The sequence below is a fragment of the Lactuca virosa genome, chromosome 6, assembly GCF_052849685.1.
Source record: "Lactuca virosa cultivar CGN04683 chromosome 6, Lactuca_virosa_CGN04683_v6, whole genome shotgun sequence".
NCBI lineage: Eukaryota > Viridiplantae > Streptophyta > Magnoliopsida > Asterales > Asteraceae > Lactuca > Lactuca virosa.
Genome location: NC_136431.1, coordinates 211,942,029 through 211,950,666, shown reverse-complemented (window position 1 = coordinate 211,950,666; position 8,638 = coordinate 211,942,029).

Sequence of the window (8,638 nt, the reverse complement as noted above, 5' to 3'; positions counted from 1 at the left end):
CTTAGAAAACCAAGACACACCCTGCAGCTGATCGAACAAATCATCGATCCTTGGCAACGGATAACGGTTCTTCACTGTTAGCTTGTTTAGTTCCCTATAATCGATACACATCCTGTGGGATCCATCCTTCTTTTTCACGAAAAGAATTGGTGCTCCCCACGGGGAACTGCTCGGACGAATGAACCCTCGGTCTAACAGCTCCTGAAGCTGTGTAGATAACTCCTGCATCTCAGGTGGTGCTAACCGATATGGTGCATTTTCCATCGGAGCGGCACCCGGCACCAAATCGATGCGAAACTCCATCTGCCTCTCCGGAGGCACTCCTGGTAACTCTTCGGGGAAAACATCCCGAAAGTCCTGAACAACCGGCACACTGCCTACATCCTTCGTGATCTCTACCCTTGTATCCGAGATATAAGCCAAAAATCCTGAACAACCCCGCTGCAGGAACCTCCTAGCCCTTACAGCCGAACAGAGGGTCGGTCTCTGCGAAGCCCTCTCACCATGAATAGCTAGTTCTCCCCCACTTGGGGTTCGAACCCTGACCAACTGGCGCTCGCAATCAAGCATGGCCCCGTTGGCCCCCAACCAGTCCATTCCGACAATTACTTTCAACCCTCGCAACGGTATCGGAACTAGATCAACGCGGAACCTCTCGCCTAACACATTCAGGACACAGCCCTGATATACCCTCGCAGCACTAACGGTGCGATCGTCAGCAATCTCTACCTCAAGCGGGGAATCCAAGGTTCCCGGCGCGTCTCGAAACTTCTTGCTAAGCGCAAGAGATATGAACGATCGGGTAGCACCCGAATCAAACAAGACATGAGCAGACATACCATTGACCAAAAAGTTCCCTATACGAACATGTAGTACACATAAGCGAAACATATATATAGAGTAGAGAAGAATAATTACGTACCAACCACAACGTCTGGCGCTGCCCGTGCCTCCTCGGTGGTCAGCTGGAAGGCGCGGCTCCTCACCGCTGGAGCATCCGCCTTAGCAGGGCGGCTATCTGTGATCCTCATGGTGGCGGGCGCGGGAGCCACTACTGCTCCTCCCCCTCCCTGCAACCTCGGACAATCTATCTTTTTATGGCCAGTCTGGTTGCAGTGGAAACATATCAAGCCCTTCTTGGGGCAATCCCTGCTCACGTGGCCCTGCTGACCACAAGAGTAACATCCCGATATCCCAGTTGTCCGACACTCCCCACTATGAAACCTCCCGCACTTGGCACATCGGCCCCGGCCCTGCTGGCCTCTACCCGAAGAATCAGAGGTCTTAGGCTTCTTAGCCCGAGCCCCTGCTTCATGCACCTGCTCAGTCTTCCGCTTAGTGCGGGAATCCAACTCCATCTCCCTCTCACGGGCCTTCTCCACCATCTCGTTCAGGGTTTTGCACCCTGTAAAGCTCACGAACTCCCGGATATCATCCCTGAGCGTGGAATGATATCGGTTACATCTCATCTCCTCATCGGTAGCATACTGTGGGATCAACAACGCTCGTTCCTGAAACTTGGCAGTGATCTCCGCCACAGTCTTGGTGGTCTGCTGCAAAGCATGAAACTCTCGCATTAGTCGTTGCACCTCAATGGGTGGTGCAAACTCCAAATTAAATCGCCGGACAAACTCGGCCCATGTCATCTCAGCCACCCCGGCTGGTCCCACCTGTCTAGTAACCTCGCCCCACCAATCACGGGCCATGTCTCTCAACATGCAAGAAGCAAACCCGACCTTTGCCACATCCGGACAAGAACTCGTGCGTTGGGTGTTTTTGATATCCGCCACCCAGTGTCGGCTGACAATGGGGTCCATGACCCCGAAAAACTTTGGCGCCCCACACGCCTTGAACTCCCAAAACTAGGGAGTCCGAGCCCCAATCTGGCCCGAAGCAATCTCAGCCATGAATGATCTGAGTCTCTCCTCCATGATCTCCATAATGCCCTCCTTGACCGTCCCAAAGATGACTGGGGTAGCGTCAAGGATGCCCTTTGTAACCTTGACTGCATTGATATCGCGCAGTCTCTCATCAATAGGCTCGGTACCGCTGCCCTATCCAGACCCAGACCCCGATCCCGATCCTGATCCTGATCCCCCTGTCCCGAATCGTGTCACCACCATGCTGAACTAAAATGTCATAAGTCAGGACATCTATAAAGGGGGTCTTCCCACATCGGTCCTCCTTAGAGTGATCAGATCTAGCATTGGCTCGAGCACAGGTCTTGTGCTTTCAGTAGTACGGGCCCAATACTACCTTCCACACCTACCCGTACCTTTCCCCAAGGCTCTACCTGATAACTCCAATTCGTCCCCATAAACCATATACTACCAACCACCGCATAACCCAAATCCTAGGTTGTTCTAAGATTTTCTCTACCCACATCAAACAGACCAATCATAACAGGTTTCCTTTATGCATGCAAATTATACACAGAAAAAGATCAAATAAACTTTCGAATAAAAGATTCTACCCTAGGACCACAACCAAACAAGGAACAGGAAATAAGGCCAAATCAATCATTCTGAGGCTATAAGCTCCTAACCGTATACAATTTTAAAAGCATACACATAGAAAATCTCATATGATCATCAAGCTCAAATATCAGCATAACATGACTAATACATTGGGAACTACTTACTTGGCTCGGCCGATCGCGCGCGTTGCACTCTCTTCTTTTCATTTCTTAAAAGTTTTTAACTTTTATTTTGAAAACAGTTTATCATTTCCTTAGTTTGAGTCCTGACACACCCGGGAGTGTGCCCGAATCCCTCAAATTTTCAGAGACTATTTTCATTTTTAATTAATCAAACACATTTCCATAAATCAAGAAATTCCAAAACAATTGTTTCAAATCCATATTCATTACAACTTTATTTTCAAATATCAGAGTGTCCCATAAAATCGCATGAGAGAGAGTGCACGCCGCACCATCATTCCTTGCCCTTGCCCTTGGGCTTAGATGTACCTGAAACAAATCATCAACCTGTAAGCGAAATGCTTAGTGAGTTCCCCAGAGCATACCACACACAATACACATACACTTATCATGTTAGCTAATGGAAGCTACACCCATATCACATAAGCCATGCATGCATAAAACCTGTAAGAATTCCATGGGCTACCCCACATGGTCTTCACCTAGGACAGCCATGGGCTACCCCACATGGTCTTACATCCAATTCCATGGGCTACCCCACATGGTCTTTACCTAGGACAGCCATGGGCTACCCGCATGGTCTTACATCCAATACCACAGGCTCCCCCCGAGGTCTTCCATGCAAACACACATTCACATGACATACCAAACACATAACGACTAACACATATATCATAATCACATAATGGGCCGGTGTCACACCCCAAAACCGGAACGGCGGAAACGTTCGGGGGTGGAGGACGTCATGTTTAGTATCACAAGTCATGCATCATAGTAAGCAAAGTAATAAACAACCATTTCATTAGAAAGAAAGTGTTTACAAAGTATGTGATTCACATTACATAGACTACAAAGTAAATAACAAAAAGACATGAAGCTATTATGCTCCATCTTCTGAATCCCAGTGCGCGTACCTGTCTACTCGTCTCCTGAGAATACAAGTTATTTTGAAAGAGTAGATCAGCATTTAAGCTGGTGAGTTCATAAAATATTAGTGATGTAAGTAAGTTGTAAGAAAGTTGTAGTAAGTTGTAAGTTCTTTTAGAAAAGTTTGTATGTTCCTCCAGAAAATTCTATATTTCCTGCTTTGATGAAAGATAAGTAAAAATGACTCTACAATCCTTTCTATGTGTACTAAATGGATACAAGTTATATAAAACCCAGAGTAAACAAACAATCGGTTATGTGTATCCGCCCTAAGCCCACAACCAAACAAGGAACAGGAAATTAGGCGGAAGGCACACATCCCATTGGTTGTTAGATCCTTGTTGTATATAACCCTGGTGTATTCACTTGGTACTCACGGAGTTAACTGTAATAGTTCCTTTATATTTGATGAAAATATTCTTTAAGAAAACCATTATTTCTTTTAGTAAAAATGGTAACCACAATGGTTCCTTCTATAATCACTTAGTTTATACTAGTTATATATAATCTAGTATCGAACAGATAGTTAATTGTGTGAATCTGGCCTAAGCCCACAACCAAACAAGGAACAGGAAATGAGGCGGAAATCACACATCCAACTACCTATCGGGTATTAATTATATATAACCTTGATGTATAAACTAAGGTATTATAGAATTAACCACCTAAGGTCCTTTAAGTTATACCGGTTTAATAAAATGGATTAAACCCTTACTGGTAAGTTTCTAGTTTTGTATACTAAATGTTCTATTTGAAAAGTATGTTTTGTACTAGAAAACAGTGCATTTGAATTAGTGTCCTATGATCTGGCCCATACCTGGTACCCCTTATGATTACTTGGTGTATAATTAGATCCTGTTTTGTTCTTCTGCTATAGAATTTAGTATGTTCTTTCTGTTATAGTGTATAGTATGTCTCTCTGTTGTATTGTATCTTCCTCCCTATTTCTCTTTATAGTATGTTCTCTATGTTATCGTGTATTGTATCCACATCCCTGTTTCTCTTTATAATATGTTCTCTATGTTATAGTGTATTGTATCTACCTCCCAGTTTCTCTTTATAGTATGTTCTAGTATCTAGTATAAACTGAACCCCTAAACTATACATATTTAAGTTTACTAGTATGTTTAGTTGAACTGTTACTGAAAATACTCATTTATCTACTAAGTTATGATTGTACTTTCAAAACGGAGTTTTATAAACTATAAAGTAACATAACTTAAAAAGAGTTTTTGAAATGTTTTGATCACTTATAAAAGACATAAGCAATCTTTTGAAAGATGATTATAACAAACATTTACACAACTATCATTGTTTTCAACATGTATCCCCCCCCCCCTTAAAAGCATTTAAAACAGTTTAAAATATTGATTATAGGGGTATGAACTCACCTTACGTGGGTGATTCAAACGAATATGCGCCTAAGGATGAGAAGTTCCACGAATGAAGTCCCGAGACACAAACGAGTCCTAAATGACATATAATGTCATATATTGGCATGAATATAGTGTTTAGAAGCAACCACATGCAAGGAAACACCTTTAGGGACTAGGAAACACTTGGACCAAGTGTTAGAATCACATGTGATTCATCTAAGGGGAGTGTACGACCACTAAATGGAGTGTGCGGCCACGGGTGTACGGCCATGGAGTGTACGGCCGTAAACTCATGGTAACAAGTGCACATAAGGGTCTTTTAATGATAGGGAAGCTTGTGGGACTATTGCTCATCAAGTGTTGAAGCTAGGTTTGCACTTTGGAGGCCCTTTAGGGGTGTTTTGAGGGGTGTACGGCCACACATGGGTGTACGGCTGTACACTCCTTATGATCTTGAGTTTTGGTCGTTTTTAGGGTGTTAAACTAGTGTTCCTAACATGTACTAAGCATAGGGAAGGAGTACTTACGATTTGGAGGCTCAAGAGGGTTCACAATCACCAAGAACAAGTGTGTGTTCTTGGTGTTCTTGGTGAAATGGATGAAGATTTGAAGATCTACCCAAAAGATGATTTGCAATGGATGAAATCAAAGGGTGTTACTAGGTTAAGAAGAATAACAACAAATCAAAACGGAAGAAAGGCTTACATTCTTGAAGATCAGGTGAAAAGCTTGATGATAGTTGAGAGAAAACTCGAGTTCTTGACTTGGAAACTGAAGAAATGACTTACGAATGAAGGGATATCACTCATATGGAGGGGGTGTACGGCCAACATGGGTGTACGGCCGCACACACACATGTGTACGGCCGTACACTCATGTGTACGGCCATACACTCCCTCTAATGGAGTGTTCGGCTCGATTTCAACGCGAAGAACTTACGCAACTCAATCCTATACCCAATGCTTGAATGTAATGAGCTTTGAACCCTTAAACGGACTCTAAACAAGGCTAAAAGATAGCATAAACGAGTCTGACACTCGATTGGATTGAATGGCTGAACTTACAAGGCAAAGATTTTCGGGTTGTCACATCATCCCCCCGTTAGATGGAATTTCGTCCCGAAATTAGCTTTCTTAGCAAAACTACTGGGGTTGCGCTCCTCTGATTTGCAGAATACCCACTCGTAGACCTGGCAACTTTGCCCTACTGTTCATGATAGGATTCATACTCGGTCCATCTATCATTACCTCGTGTATACAAGTCGTATATAATTAAGATTAGTTAGACGGTCGGATGTGCGACTGTGCCCCAGGTCCACAACCAAATAAGGAACATGAGATAGGGCGGAAGCACACATACTAAATCTGCGTAATCATAATCATATACCACCCTCGCGTATACACTAAATAGTGATAGGTGGGCTGTATTCGGCCTTAGCCTCTGTGCTCGAACTTGGTCTGCTGGACGAGTGGTATTTCGTGAAGGTCTGCTGAACATACGGCGGCAAGGCTTCAGAATGCAAAGTACTCTTTGCATGAGTACTTCGGGGTTTATAGAACGAGAGACAAAACTGAGGTCTAGGTCGGACTGTCGTTACGAATGACGAAGGTTTCGTGAATTTGACGATCAAGGCGATAGAAACATATGAACTTAGTATCGTGAGGACCACGCCAACTCATGACGAATGATAGAAACGGACTCTTTACTGAACAAAGTTTGGCCGATTTGAAAGAAACGTATGTTATACGATGATGTACTCCTAGTGTGTTCGACAATGTACTCTTTGTAAACGTTCTAGTGCTTTCTGTTTTCCCCCTTATGTTAACACTTCTACGTATCGTACCGCGATGAGCGAGTACATACTGTGAAAATGCTTTGCTAACTAGTGTCGATACTTTATACTACGATCCTCCTCGGTACCACTATGATCGCCTGGAATATACAAGTTATGAATAATTAAGATGAATTAGACAGTCGACTGAGTAACTCTGCCTCAAATCCACAACCAAACAAGGAACAGGAATTAAGGCGGAATCACTCACTCTAAGTCTGCAAAATCTTAGCTATGCACAACCCTGATGTACATACTAAGCCATCATAGCTTCTCTGAACGTATCTTTTAGTTCTCTTGAATATTGTGACTTGTTTCAATAAGTGAGTTATTATAATTACTTTTAAGTGTTTTCCCCAAGTTTTAATCTTATATATATAAATTAATTTTTAAAGTAATTCTTATTTTAATTCGAAAACGTATCGCTGCTCCCTGGCGACTTCGGGGTTGATTCTCCTGCGGTGATCATCAGAATTCGTCCATCTGCTCCTGAGTTCTTTGTTATCGGGCAGTCCCTCTGGTAGTGTCCAGTCTCACCACAGCCATAGCAGGCTTGGTCTTCTTCAACTCCGGGGACTTGGGAGATTGGTTGAGCCGGTGCCCTGCAGAAACGGACCGTGTGTCCCTTTCTGTGGCAGTTCAGGCACTGCATTTCCCGGCATACTCCGGTGTGGTGATAGTTGCACTTTCCACACTTCGGGAGGGTTCCAGCATACCGACTGGCAGGTGCTGGAGTAGCAGGCGTTGTAGCGGCGTACATAGTACTCGTTTGTTGCTCTTGCGGGGGTTCCTGTGTTGTTCGCTTCTTCTTCCTCTTATTCCCCGACTTCCGTTTATAGTCCTCTCCCTTTGATGGCTTGGGAACGGGGACTTCTACACCATGGCGGACTCCATGGTCAATGAGCCGCTGAGCCAGTCGTTTGGCACTATCGAATGTGGCTGGGTTAGAAGACAGCACATCTCCTTGGATCGGGGCAGTTAGACCCCAGATGTATCTTTCTATCTTCTTGCTCTCCGGGGTAACCATCCCGGGGCATAGTGCTGCCAGGGCACTAAACCTGTCAGTGTAGGCCACTATGTCTGAGTCGACCATAGTGTGCTCCCACAGTTCTTGTTCCAGCTTTTAAACTTCGCCCATCGGGCGGTATTCTTCCAGCATTAACTCTTTTAGGTTCTCCCAACCTATTGAGTTAGCCACTGATAGGGTCAGTGACTTAACATGGCTATTCCACCATGTTAGGGCTCTGTCGGAGAAGGTGCAGGCAGCAAACTTTACTTTGCTCCCTTCTGAGCACGAACAGATTTCGAAGACCGAATCTGTTTTCTTGAACCATCGCATCAGAGCGATGATTCCACCATTTCCATTAAAGGAATTTGGTTTGCAGTTCATAAAGTCCTTATACGAACACTCCCTTGGGTGTCCGTGCATAACTCCGGGGTTGGTTAAGTGGGTACCGCTACCAGATCCGAAGGTACCACTTTCGCCGAAGTGAGCTAGAGCATTTGCCACTGCGGAGGATATCGCTGCTTGGAGAGCAGCAGGATCGAATTGTGGCGTTGGAGTTGGATTTATCGGAGTAGTGCGTCAGTTTGATCTGCGAGGAGGAATCTTTGCTAAAAGAATACAAAGATGAGATGGAATAAGTCTATAGCAGTGGATATAAGCCGAAAGCTGAAAGACAAGGTTATCCTAGTTCTGAGTGTATCGGGTCCTGACTTCCACAGGGTTCTGGAAACAATTCATAAAAGAGTCTATACCGAATAAACTTTATGAATTAGATATGGCTATCCTCGAATGAATATATGTGACCTGAATAACTGTTACCAGTTGCATGTAAAGAAAAT